General features: G+C 48.6%; 1 protein-coding gene across 3 annotated transcripts in view; it reads right to left on the minus strand.

The window, feature by feature from the left end:
- Positions 1-14,668, minus strand: part of ELOVL1 (ELOVL fatty acid elongase 1) — a 92,471-nt gene that overhangs the window by 37,259 nt on the left and 40,544 nt on the right. The window contains exon 1 of one of the 3 annotated variants that reach the window (XM_063939334.1): positions 14,108-14,132. The exons of the other annotated variants lie outside the window; for them this stretch is intronic. The gene's annotated coding sequence lies outside the window, so the exon portion shown is untranslated. Of the gene's footprint in view, positions 1-14,107; positions 14,133-14,668 lie in introns of those variants that run through there. 3 annotated transcript variants of the gene reach the window in all.

The raw sequence follows: 14,668 nt of genomic DNA on the forward strand, positions 1-14,668 counted from the left end.
CGGGAATCAGCCTCGCGCCGGGTAGTTAAGTCGGAGAATGCCCGTTCTCCCGACAAAACTACCTGTTAAGTCGGCGAGAACGGGACATCGCCGACTTAACTTTAGCTGAATTGAATAGCGTCGGGAGCTAATTCCCGGCGCTATTCTTTAGTTGCCGAATAGAATCGACCCCAGGGAGATTTCCCCAGAGATGTGTGCTGAGTGAGGAGGAGGGGGTCGCTCATGTCACCCAGCGGTGAAATGAATGATGTGCTAGATTGAGCCTGCATGCAGACTCAATCTAGCACCAGCGACAGTGAAGCGCGGAGCCGCGCATTGCTATCGCTGTGGGGGTACACGCGGAGAGATCTGTGCTTAACTTCTAAGCAATCTAGTCAGATTTCTTAGAATTTAAGCACTGATCTCTGTGTGTACCCCCTTACCTCTCACCCAATACACTACTTCACTCCCTTCCCTGCATAATACGTCACTACCCTGCACTGCACCCCCCTCCCCGCACACACTATCTTGCACCCCCATCCCCACAAACACTATACTACAGCCACTACCCTGCACCCCACTCCCCACACCCAGTACACTAAGCGGGACAATCGGTTGATCGGCAGTTCATGCTACCATATTAGTAACCTACTCTTAGTGTACATCGACCCCTGAGTATTTACTATATGAGAACATGAGACACAGGGGCAATTCCCAAAGTGAAAAGGGCAAACACATATGCATGGACAAATGTACTGAAGGTCAGTATTTTGTAACTTTGGAAGTAATTTGGAGTTGGGTACATACCCATTTGCATAGTGAAATATCCACATTTGACCTGTGCATGCCTACATCTCAACCAACACTCGGGTGTGGAATGCATGACCGGTGGTAAGCATACCGGCAGCGGAATCCCGGCGGGAGGTGAGTGCAGCGAGCCCCTTGCGGGCTCTCTGCGCTGAGGGCTCGGTGGTGCCCTGCGCTCGCCACGTCTTCTATTCCCACTCTCTGGGTGTCGTGGACACCCACGAATGGGAATAGTCCCTGTTGGTTGGCATGCTGACCGTCAGGATAGTGAGGGTGTGGGATGTAGGGGGAGGTCATGTGATTGTCCGTCTCCGCCGGTCACATGAATACATCCCCCCAACACCCCCTGCCCCACTCTCAGTACACTACCTCTCACCCCTCCCCGCAAACACTACTGCAGCTACCCTGCACCCTCTCCACGCACACACTGTACACACCATCCCCTGCACTGGATCGGAGAAATTAAAACATCCAAAAACTATTCAAAGACCAACCCACAGTTGAATCCTATATTAAAAGACAGCGTTTAAAGAGGTTTGGACATGTCTGCAGAATGGAGCCTAAAAGAATACCATACCAGTGCCTAAATACTGTAACACATTCCGGAGGAATGGAAGATAAGTGATACGCCAAAGAAAACATGGCTAAAGTCGATTGCCCAAGATCTTCAACCATTACAATTCCATATTGATGATGTCAAGCAAGCCACCCTAAACCAATCCCAGTTACGTGTGATTAGAGATTCCCTGCCTTTGGCTGTCACAGTGCCAGCAAGCTTACCCTACTGGTGCCGACAATTAACTCACATTATAAGGCGATGATTGATGTTTTTCCACACTTCCACAGAACAATGTACTACTTCCCACTGCTGCTACCATTCCTTTCATGTCAGTACCAAAATTATTGTGGCTTCTACTCCAAAGTCTTGCCTTAACATTACATTTCTGTGAGTAAAAGGAGGGAAAATAAGTCTCCTCCCTGTCCCTTCCCCCGACTTGCATATTTAAGTCAGACTAAATACAATATCCCGCCCTGAAGTGAATTTCTGACTAAAAAAAAAAACACATTCCTGACAATTGAATTCCCGGGAGTTTGCAAACTCCCGCGAATTTGCAAATTCCCGGGAGTTTGCAAATTCCCGACAATCCTATTTAAGTCAGACTAATTACAATATCTCTCTCTGAATTGAATTGCCGACTAAAAAACACATTCCTGACAATTAAATTCCCGTGATGCACGGGAGTTTGTAAAGTCAGGAATTTGAAGACAAACTGTCACTGAATTGAATTGACCCCAATGTGATGACTTGTCTCCTCTGCAAGGTAAAGTGGCTGCAGGAATCTAATGGGACAGAGGGGGAGACGAGGCCGGTCTCAGGCTACAACCAGAGAGATGTATACTTTGTTCTAGATCTACAAGGGCTACTGGGGGGGAGGGGGGGTGCTGTAGATAGTTATGTTGAAATTCAACATGCTATCGTGGTTATAATGTTAACATTAGCCACGTCAATGATGTGCAGTCCCCGTTCTTCACCCCTGTACCTGGATTTTCCGCATAAAGGTGTTTCTGAATGTTTTTCCTTTTCTAATCTTAGGCATGGTAATGGAGAGATATTTTAGGGGGGGGGGGGGAGGGGGTCTTACAAGAGTATCTGAAGCCTTAAAGTACTTCAAATGGCTCCAAACCCGCCCAGCTGGCTGGATTCTAAAGCAAAATAAGAGTGCAAAAATAATACAGTGAAAATCTCAATACAACCACCTGCATAGAGATTAATGTTCATATGTAATGGTAGGCCCTGCAATCCTCCAACATTCCCTCCTTATCCCTTTACAGGACGATGCATACTTTCCACCAACACATACCATTCATCATCCATTCCACAGGGAAAAAAAAAAGGATTTGGGGCATAGACCTTGTAGCTCCAGAACAGCAAATGTTTGGGATCCTGGAAGCTAAAATATTCCCATGAAATGGTCACAGAAGTTTAAAAGCCATCCCAGCACGGCAATCAGCCATTACAGGTGGATGACACACATTAGAGCCAGCTAGGCGGATGGCGGAGAATTTGTCAGCGAGTCTGAAAGCTATGCGTTACAAAATGACTGCACGATTGTTAAAATAAGAATTTACTTACCGATAATTCTATTTCTCGTAGTCCGTAGTGGATGCTGGGAACTCCGTAAGGACCATGGGGAATAGCGGCTCCGCAGGAGACAGGGCACATCTAAAGAAAGCTTTAGGATCACCTGGTGTGCACTGGCTCCTCCCCCTATGACCCTCCTCCAAGCCTCAGTTAGGATACTGTGCCCGGACGAGCGTACACAATAAGGAAGGATTTTGAATCCCGGGTAAGACTCATACCAGCCACACCAATCACACTGTACAACTTGTGATCTGAACCCAGTTAACAGCATGATAATAGAGAAGCCTCTCGAAAAGATGGCTCACTACAACAATAACCCGAATTTTTTGGTAACAATAATTATGTACCAGTATTGCAGACAATCCGCACTTGGGATGGGCGCCCAGCATCCACTACGGACTACGAGAAATAGAATTATCGGTAAGTAAATTCTTATTTTCTCTGACGTCCTAGTGGATGCTGGGAACTCCGTAAGGACCATGGGGATTATACCAAGGCTCCCAAACGGGCGGGAGAGTGCGGATGACTCTGCAGCCCCCAATGAGAGAACTCCCGGTCCTCCTCAGCCAGGGTATCAAATTTGTAGAATTTTACAACCGTATTTGCTCCTGACCAAGTAACTGCTCGGCAAAGTTGTAAAGCCGAGACCCCTCGGGCAGCTGCCCAAGATGAGCCCACCTTCCTTGTGGAGTGGGCATTTACAGATTTTTGGCTGTGGCAGGCCTGCCACAGAATGTGCAAGCTGAATTGTACTACAAATCCAACGAGCAATAGTCTGCTTAGAAGCAGGAGCACCCAGCTAGTTGGGTGCATAGAGGATAAACAGCGAGTCAGATTTCCTGACTCGAGCCGTCCTGGAAACATATATTTTCCGGGTCCTGACAACGTCTAGCAACTTGGAGTCCTCCAAGTCCCTAGTAGCCGCAGGCACCACAATAGGTTTGGTTCAGGTGAGACGCTGAAACCACCTTAGGGAGAAACTGAGGACGAGTCCTCAAATTCCGCCCTGTCCGAATGGAAAATCAGATAAGGGCTTTTACAGGATAAAGCCACCAATTCTGACACGCGCCTGGCCCAGGCCAGAGCCTGACCACTTTTTCTGTGAGATATTTTAACTCCACAGATTTAAGTGTGTCAAACCAATGTGACTTTTGGAACCCAAAAAACACCTGGAGATCCCAAAAGTGCAACTAAAGGCACAAAAGGAGGCTGTATATGCAGTACCCCTTTAACAAATGTCTGAACTTCAGGGACTGAAGCTAGTTCTTTTTTGGAAGAAAATTGACAGAGCCGAAATTTGAACCTTAATGGACCCCAATTTCAGGCCCATAGATACTCCTGTTTGCAGGAAATGTAGGAATCGACCCAGATGAATTTCCTCCGTCGAGCCTTACTGGCCTCGCACCACGCAACATATTTTCGCCAAATGCGGTGATAATGTTTTGCGGTTACATCCTTCCTGGCTTTGATCAGGATAGGGATGACTTCATCCGGAATGCCTTTTTCCTTCAGGATCCGGCGTTCAACCGTCGTGCCGTCAACGCAGCCGCGGTAAGTCTTGGAACAGACAAGGTCCTTGCTGGAGCAGGTCCCTTCTTAGAGGTAGAGGCTACGGATCCTCCGTGAGCATCTCTTGAAGTTCCGGTTACCAATTCCTTCTTGGCCAATCCGGAGCCACTAATATAGTGCTTACTCCTCTCCATCTTATCAATCTCAGTACCTTGGGTATGAGAGGCAGAGGAGGGAACCCATACACTGATTGGTACACCCACGGTGTTACCAGAGCATCTACAGCTATTGCCTGAGGGTCCCTTGACGTGGCGCAATACCTGTCGAGTTTTTCCCAACGGTTTATAATCATGTGGAAGACTTCTGGGTGAAGTCCTTACTCTCCCGGGTGGAGGTCGTGCTGAGGAAAACTGCTTCCCAGTTGTCCACTCCCGGAATGAAAACTGCTGACAGTGCTATCACATGGTTTTTCGCCCCGCGAAGAATCCTTGCAGCTTCTGCCATTGCCCTCCTGCTTCTTGTGGCACCCTGTTTGTTTACGTGGGTGACTGCCGTAATGTTGTCCGACTGGATCAACACCGGCTGACCTTGAAGCAGAGGTCTTGCTAAGCTTAGAGCACTGTAAATGGCCCTTAGCTTCAGGACATTTATGTGAAGTGATGTCTCCAGGCTTGACCATAAGCCCTGGATATTCCTTCCCTGTGTGACTGCTCCCCAGCCTCGCAGGCTGGCATCCGTGGCCACCAGGACCCAGTCCCGCATGCCGAATCTGCGGCCCTCTAGAAGATGAGCACTCTGCAACCACCACAGGAGGGATACCCTTGTCCCTGGTGACAGGGTTATCCGCTGAAGCATCTGAAGATGCGACCCGGACCATTTGTCCAGTAGGTTCCACTGGAAAGTCTTGCGTGGAATCTGCCGAATGGGATTGCTTCGTAGGAAGCCACCATTTTTTACCCAGAACCCTTGTGCATTGATGCACTGAGACTTGGTTCGGTTTTAGGAGGTTCCTGACTAGCTCGGATAACTCCCTGGCTTTCTCCTCCGGGAGAAATACCTTCTTTCTGGACTGTGTCCAGGATCATCCCTAGGAACAGAAGACAAGTCGTCGGAACCAGCTGCGATTTTGGAATATTGAGAATCCAATCGTGAGGCCGCAACACTACCTGAGGTAGTGCTACACCGATCTCCAACTGTTCCCTGGATCTCACCCTTATCAGGGAATCGTCCAAGTAAAGGATAACTAAAATTCCCTTCCTTCGAAGGAATATCATCATTACGGTCATTACTTCAATAAAGACCCGGGGTGCCGTGGACCATCCCTACGGCAGCGTCTGAACTGATAGTGACAGTTCTGTACCATAACCTGAGATACCCTTGGTGAGAAGGGTAAATTTTGACATGAAGGTAAGCATCCTTGATGTCCCGAGACATCATGTAGTCCCCTTCTTCCAGGTTTGCAATCACTGCTCTGAGTGACTCAATTTTGAATTTGAACCTCTGTATGTAAGTGTTCAAAAATTTTAGATTTTAGATTTTAAAATCGGTCTCACCGAGCCGTCTGGCTTCGGTACCACAATAGTGTGGAATAATACCCCGTTCCCTGTTGCAGGAGGGGTACCTTAATTATCACCTGCTGGGAATACAGCTTGTGAATGGTTTCCAAAACTGCCTCCCTGTCAGCGGGAGACGTCGGTAAAACAGACTTTTGGAAACGGCGAGGGGAATACGTCTCGAATTCCAATTTGTACCCCTGAAATATTACCTGAAGGATCCAGGGGTCTACTTGCTAGTGAGCCCACTGCGCACTGAAATTCATTGAGAACGGGCCCCCACCGTGCCTGAACTTGTAAAGCCCTTGCGTCATACTGAGAGCTTGGCAGAGGCGGAAAAGGGTTTCTGTTCCTGGGAACTGGCTGATCTCTGCAGCCATTTTCCTCTCCCTCTGTCACGAGCAGAAAAGAGGAACCCTTTTGTCCGCTTGCCAACCAGGACTGCGCCTGATAATACGGCGTCTTATTTTGAGAGGCTACCTTTTTTAAGGCAATACTTCCAAATGCCGTTTGGAATCCGCATCACCTGACCACTTTACTGGTATAATTGGACAACGCACTTATACTTGATGCCAGTCGGCAAATATTCCGCTGTGCATCATGCATATATAGAAATGCATCTTTTAATTGCTCTATAGGCAATAATATACTGTCCTTATCTAGGATATCAAATTTCCAGTCAGGGAATCCGACCACGCCAACCCAGCACTGCACATCCAGGCTGAGGCGATTGCTGGTCGCAGTATAACACCAGTATGTGTGTAAATACATTTTAGGATACCCTCCTGCTTTCTATCAGCAGGATCCCTAAGGGCGGCCATCTCCAGAGAGGGTAGAGCCCTTGTTCTTACAAGCGTGTGAGCGCCTTATCCCCCTTAGGGGGTGTTTCCCAACGCACCCTAACCTCTGGCGGGAAAAGGTATACTGCCAATAACTTTTTAGAAATTATCAATTGTTATCGGGGGGAAACCCACGCATCATCACACACCTCATTTTATTTCTCAGATTCAGGAAAACTACAGGAAGTTTTTCCTCACCAAACATAATACCCCTTTTTTTGGTGGTATTTATATTATCAGAAGAGTGTAAACTTTTTCCATTGCCTCAATCATGCAATGTGTGGCCCTATTGGAAATCACGGTTGTCTCTTCACCGTCGACACAGGAGTCAGTATCCGTGTCGGCGTCTGTATCTGAGGTAACGGGCGCTGTAGAGCCCCTGTATGAGACGTCTGGACATGCACAAGCTGAGTAGCCGGCTGTCTCATGTCAACCACTGTCTTTTATACAAAGCTGACACTGTCACGCAATTTCAACAGTACATCCACTCAGGTGTCGACCCCCCAGGGGGTGACAACACTATTACAGACACTCTACTCCGTCTCCTCATCATTTTTCTCCTCATACATGTCGACACAAACGTACCGACACACAGCACACACACAGGGAATGCTCTGATAGAGGACAGGACCCCACTAGCCCTTTGGGGAGACAGAGGGAGAGTTTGCCAGCACACACCAGAGCGCTATATATATATACAGGGATAACCTTATATAAGTGTTTTTCCCTTTATAGCTGCTGTATTGTTTATACTGCGCCTAATTTGTGCCCCCCTCTCTTTTTTAACCCCTTTCTGTAGTGTAGTGACTGCAGGGGAGAGCCAGGGAGCTTCCCTCCAACTGAGCTGTGAGGGAAAATGGCGCCAGTGTGCTGAGGAGATAGGCTCCGCCCCTTTCTCGGCGTCCTTATCATCCGTTTTCTTGTATGTTTTGGCAGGGGTTAAATGCATCCATATAGCCCAGGAGTTATATGTGATGCATTTATTTTAGCCATAAAAGGTTTTCTATCGATTTATTGCGTCTCAGGGCGCTGCCCCCCCAGCGCCCTGCACCCTCAGTGACCGGAGTGTGAAGTGTGCCGAGAGCAATGGCGCACAGCTGCGGTGCTGTGCGCCTACCTTTATCTGAAGACAGGAAAGTCTTCTGCCGCCGATTTTTCCGGACCTCTTCGCTCTTCTGGCTCTGTAAGGGGGCCGGCGGCGCGGCTCCGGTGACCCATCCAGGCTGAACCTGTGATCGTCCCTCTGGAGCTAATGTCCAGTAGCCTAAGAAGCCCAATCCACTCTGCACGCAGGTGAGTTCGCTTCTTCTCCCCTTAGTCCCTCGATGCAGTGAGCCTGTTGCCAGCAGGTCTCACTGAAAATAATAAACCTAAACTAAAACTTTCACAAAGAGCTCAGGAGAGCCCCTAGTGTGCACCCTTCTCGTCGGGCACAGAAAATCTAACTGAGGCTTGGAGGAGGGTCATAGGGGGAGGAGCCAGTGCACACCAGGTGATCCTAAAGCTTTCTTTAGATGTGCCCTGTCTCCTGCGGAGCCGCTATTCCCCATGGTCCTTACGGAGTTCCCAGCATCCACTAGGACGTCAGAGAAAAAGAGGCTTCACCTAGAACAGGTATTCTTAACCACGGTCCACAAGGCACACTAATAGGCCCTACACACTGGCCGACATCAGTCAAAGATATGAACGATCTCGTTCATATCTTGTAGAGGCTCCAGCGATGAGCGGCCCCGCGCTCGTTCATCGCTGGTCCCCCGTCGGCTGTACATGCAGGCCAATATGGACGATCTCGTCCATTTTGCCTGCACTTCAATGCAGCCGGGTGACAGGGGGAGTGAAGAAACTTCACTCCCCCCGTCACTGCCCCTCCACCGCCGGGTCACCAGTCTCTGCCGTCGGGCAGCTCGGCGGCGGATCGGCCAATGTGTAGGGCCCATAACAGTGCAGGTTTTAGTGATATCCAGGCTTAAGCACAGGTGACTTAATTAGTAGCTCAGTTATTTAACCATCTGTGCTGCAGCCTGGATATCACTAAAACCTGCACTGTTAGTGTGCCTTGAGGACCGTGGTTGGAAATGCCTGACCTAGAAGGAACTGTTCTGTAGCTGATCAGCTGTTCTGTAGTAGATCAGCTCAGGAGGAAACTGATTCAAAGTCTGCAGCAGCCTATCCACCAATCAGCTGCCTCGTGGTGCCACCTGAACTTAAACATTTGTCAGTTCTCCTGTAAGGATGTGATTGGGGAAAACCTGTATGTCGCAACACATTAAGAAGTGGTCAGTTTCCTATTGCTATAGATCAGGCTTTTTCAACCAGTGTTCCGTGGCACACTAGTGTGCCGCGACCAGTTGCAAGGTGTGCTGCGGAACCAGAGCAGCTTCCTGCACCTTCAGAGTGAACTGTTGGCCCGGACTCTTCTTAGAGGATCAGTCATGCTCCGGCCGTGATCTATGCCTTGAAAACGGTGTGATATCATAGGTCACGGCCGCCGCTTCTCACCACCCAGCCAGCCCACCTGCCTGCATACACACCTTCCAGTTCCCGCCTGCATACACAGCTTTCCTTGCCAACCCACATCCACACCTGCCCGCCCGCTACTCAGTATTCACAGCACTCCACTATGAACGGCCCCCGCCACTGAGGGACAGAGAGGAGGACAGCTGATAATAATATTTGTTATTTTATTTCTCCTGTCGGGAACAATAGGATTTCATTAGGATTTATGTGGGGAGAATAAGAATTTATGGATGTATTGGGGGAGCAATGTGAATAATTCATGTGGGGAGCAATAGGATTTATGTGGGAAGCAATGCGATTGTTTTTTCTGTGTAGGCCAATGTATGTGTGGATTTTTGTTTTACTGTGAGGGCCAATGTGTGTGTTTTTTTTTTTTTTCTATGGGGAACTGATGGTGTGCCTTGGCAATTTTAAAATATTGTTCGGTGTGCCGCGAGTAAAAAAAAGGTTGAAAATCACTGCTACAGATGATCAGGTTTCAGCCTTCTCCCAAAGTAAAGTACAATCCTGAAATAACGAAGTATTAATATTAGAAAGAGGAGGGGAGGGAAAAATAAAAACCAGCGTTTTCCAGGCCACGCAATCTACGGAGGTACTCATAGCACAGTTATTCCATATTAAAAGGAGCCGTTCACCTTCAGGGGAATCTTATTGCCAGGCTAAGCTGTGTGTACAAAGTCCAGCCATGAAGCGGCTCATGTTACTAACCTACACCAAAATCCTATCCCGTTCCAGCTTCCATTAGCTAGTCATCAGCTATAACAAACTGTTCTCTCAATTGGTGCAGGTCTGACTGCATGCACCAGAAACCACCACCTCTTAAAGGGACATGCCAGTATTACCGTTATTCAATAGCCCATCTCTGAGCCCTCCGTATCCCATATTCAGGATGCGGTCTGTTTGCGCAACATGAATTTATCCCTATATCCCCTTTCCATATATCCCAGTACTTTAATCGCCTTTCATGCGCCTTCCACTGTGCTACAGTTGGACCACAAAAGCTCACTGGTGGTTTGGTATTACCTATAGCGGCTTGGTTATTATTCAGCCTTTCACCATGGACCTATTGATAAGACTTGGGGAAGAGGGTGCCGACATAGAAACTCAGGAAAAACTAAGAGAGCGATTCAATAGTTGTAGGCTCTGCTATAATGAATGGGCACTTGACGGAGCAATTCAATTGTTCCGGGCGTCCATTAATTATAGCGCTTGTCGTGCCCAATTACACCGGGTTTAGCTGCATAAGTCCTGGTTAGGGAGCCCAAACAGCCTCAGGAGGCTGCAGGGAAAAAAAAACGCGGCACCTGTGCCCAAAAAGAACAGTGGTTAAATTACTCCGTAGGCGTCACCTGCTACCGCCAACAGAATACATAATAATTCCGAAGCTGGCAAGGCATGCTGGGACTTGTGGGTCTACAAGTGCTGGAGTTCCACAGGTGGCAGTCCCACATTGTATGGAGGCAATTGCAGGTAGCAAGGGGAACCTTTCTAAAAACGTTTAAGAGCTTTTGATATGTAATTGACAAAAATACCCTCTAACTATAGAAACCTGCTTGTTTTCTTTTCTTTTCTGAAGTAAGACCTGGTCATCATCCTGTATAGTTATTGCAGCGACATTATCCTGGAAGAATTCCTCTTGCAAATCACTATTAGAAAGAGTCTATGTCACAGTGATATAACAAGGTCATCGCACCTGTGATCACCTGCCTCCCGCTACAGTGCGTACCAGGAACAGGGAGAGGTGGTCCGAGCAGCAGTTACTCTACACGTTAATAGGTGACTGATCATCTTGCAACAGTGTATTACAATCAATATTCATTAAAGCTCTGCAGCTGGAGATTAATAACTGGAAAGTTAATGAGACTTAAATCGCCAGCAGAAAGAACGCAGACACAAAACAGTCATTTTCAGGCTATGTCCAAAGTACATCAGTAAAAGTTCCAGAACTGGGGATACTGGTTTGGATTTTGCTCTGTGGTTATAGGCACTTCTGGCACAGAGATGAAAACATTTTAAAGCTGGATTTATTAACTTATAATAATAACCCTTTTTCACTGCCGCAATTACTCGTGTTTTTGCTAGGGGGCAACCTGGGTCACGGGTTGGTGTAAAAGGGTCTCTGAAAAATAGGTAGCCAGCGGTGTAAACGGGTGACCCAGGTCACGCTAAAAGCCTATGGAGAGCCGGCTCACCGGCGTTTGGAGATGATCATCTCCAACCGCCGGCAGAGGGAAGACGTGGCTTGATACAGTGTTCAATTCCCAGGTTGGACCTGGGTTTTAGGTGGAAAAGGGGAATCAGTCACACTAGCAAACGTTATTTATACAGCTATCAGTCCCATAAGTCTCAGTTTTTGTTGAATGTGAGCTGTCAGTATCACACAGTCAGCGCTACTGAGAATTATAGTGTGATCACTATTAAAAAGTCTGTTATATAAACAAGCATGTAACAAGTTATGGGCCCTACACACTAATAGGCCCTACACATTTGTCGATCCGCCACCGAGCTGCCCGACGGCGGATACGGCCGACGGGGAGGGGGGGGGGGGGGGCAGTGACGGGGGGGAGTGAAGTTTCTTCACTCCCCCCGTCACCCGGCTCCATAGCAGTGCAGGCAAATATGGATGAGATCATCCATATTGACCTGCATGCACAAGCGACGGAGCACCAGCGATGAACGAGCGCGGGGCCGCACATCGTTCATCGTTGCTATGAACGGTATCTCGTTCATTAATGAGCGAGATCGCCCAGTGTGTAGGGTCCATTAGCAATTACACTGAAAGATATGAACGAGATATCATTCATATCGTTCAGTGTGTAGGCACCAACGATGAACGATGTGCGGCCCCGCACTTGTTCATCATTGGTGCCGGCTCGTTTATACATGCATGCCAATATGGACAATCACCTCCATATTAGCATGCAGGGGTATGGGGCCGGGTGACGGGGGGAGTGAAGAAACTTCACCCCCCTGTCACCCCCCTCCCCCCCCCCCCCTCCCGCCGAGGCGGTCATCGTGCACCTCGGCAGCAAATCCGCCAGTGTGTAGGGCCCTTTAGCTGTATGAGAGCACTTAAGGTGGGTACACACTTAGCGATAAATTAAACGATGACGCTCATTTTGACCCTTCCTGAGCGACGACATTTACTTTATCGATAAGTGTGTATGCCGCCACGGACAAGCGATGCGCGGCTCCTCGGGTCTTTAACGTCCCTCGCTGTCGGCCGTACATGCAGCTCAATTTGGCCTGTCATCCAGAAACTGCATGCACGGCCCGGCCGCGGCGTGACGTCACTGAGCGATATCATTGGCATATCGCTCAGTGTGTACGCACTGCCGCCAAGTCTCCCGGCAGGGAAGGGAACACGCTAGGCGATGTCGCTCACAGAGCACATCGCCTAGTGTGTACCCACCCATAGTCTAGTACACTTCACATTACTCCTAACACCTGCAGGCTGGAGCCCCATTATGGCTGGGCAGCCACTATATTACAGCAGGAGAGCCCCTGGCTGCAGTTGCTAGCAACACCTACAGGACGCAGCCACATTACGGCTGGACAGCCCCAGGTTGCTATGTACAACACTGGATCGCCTTGATGATTACAGAGCCAACATCTAAGCATCATGACTACTAAAGCGCCAAAGGCTGTCATTGTCTACAGCAGGGATAGTCAATAAGCAGCCCTCGAGCTTCTGTGGTACCACACATCCCATCATGACCTGCCACCATTTTAGCATGCCCTAATAGTATAACTGTGGCAGGGCATGCTGGGATCTGTAGTTCCACTGCAGCTGGAGGGCCGCATGTTGAATAGCTCTGGTCTACAGCAAGCAGCGGCGGGTCCCACGCAGCCGTGTGCAGCATCCAGACCCACTGGTAGCCATCAACTACAGTATACAGTCGGTAGAGCGTCACCAATGGCCAACACGTACAAGATGCGGCTGAATAATGGGTTAAATAGTCCTAGGTGGCCAGCGTCACATGTTCTTACGCTCGTATAGCATGCTGGAACCTTTAGTTCTACAACAAACAGAGAGACACAGGTTGCCTAAGCCTGTCCTTGCAGAATAGGAAAATGATTTGTAATTTAGCTACGTGACCATATAAAAATACCCAACCTGGTCTAAACCATGTCCCCACAGCCCCGGCAGTGTATTTGTATGCCTGTAGTTCTGTATCAGCAATGAGTAACCTTGTGCAATGCTTCCAAAAGCTTCACACACAGATTTTTTTTGTACATTAAAATACAAAAGGGAAAAGTGGCGTAACCACCTCCAGCCCAGGAAGCGTATGAAGAAATAACACCGGCGTGTCAGTATATGCAATGAGGCATTGAAGAGGTGGGTAGGTGGGTAGGTCTGCTGGGCCGCTGCCACATGGGCTAGATTAGGACCCAAGTCAGTAGGAAATAAGAAGTGTGTCTGATGCAAAGTGATTTTACGGAAAGACAGGCATAGGAAGGAAGTGTAACGCTAGCAGTTCCCAGCCGGTGACCTTGCGAGACCCACAACACTACTACATTACTAACTGCCATGACCAAAGTGTGCAGGAATACAGGCGTGTACATGACATCACAGACCATGAGACTACACGCAGGGTATCATGAAACCACACGCTGGTCACATGAGTCTCAGCCACACTGTAACATTATGACAGCCGACCTGTGACTTCATTACAAGATGCTTTTCAAAGAATATGAATAATTCAGCACGATTATCTGAGACACACACACACACCCCTGTCCCCTCCCAGCAAACTCACACCCATCATGTGCTGCCGTGTGTTCACCTCTCACCCACTTACAGCTGACCCAAAAGGTGCAGCTACCTCTCCAGAGCTGCTCTCATACAAAAGGGTTTAAAGATCAGTCCAGATAACTTCACAGAGGTCTCCCCCTTCCCCCAATAAATGCAATGGAGACATAATTGCTAACTGCTGAGAACTATTAGCTCTGTGATACTTGTGGCTGGTTCTTTCCTATAGTTTCCTGAGCAGAATCTGTGAATGAAACCAGCGCACTGTAAGTCCCATGTCCTCAGGAGGGACACACGCCACCTCCAAGCTCACTTTTTCCATGTGATATGACTCCATGAGCTGATCAGTCTCACCTTCCCTCCCAGCAACAAGTTACTGAACCAGTATAATAAAGTCTCCTTGTGCAGCCACCCAGCACCCTTCCACTCCCTGAAGATGTGATGTCTATGGTGTGACCGGGCAGACCTCCCTCCACCCTGTGCCTGGCACACAAACTCTGCCCAGCACCGGCACACCAGCAAGATCCTGGGGCCTGTCATCCCTCCACATGCCCACAAGTTACAAAGC

The sequence above is a fragment of the Pseudophryne corroboree genome, chromosome 9 (genome assembly GCF_028390025.1).
Source record: "Pseudophryne corroboree isolate aPseCor3 chromosome 9, aPseCor3.hap2, whole genome shotgun sequence".
Taxonomy (NCBI): Eukaryota; Metazoa; Chordata; class Amphibia; order Anura; family Myobatrachidae; genus Pseudophryne; species Pseudophryne corroboree.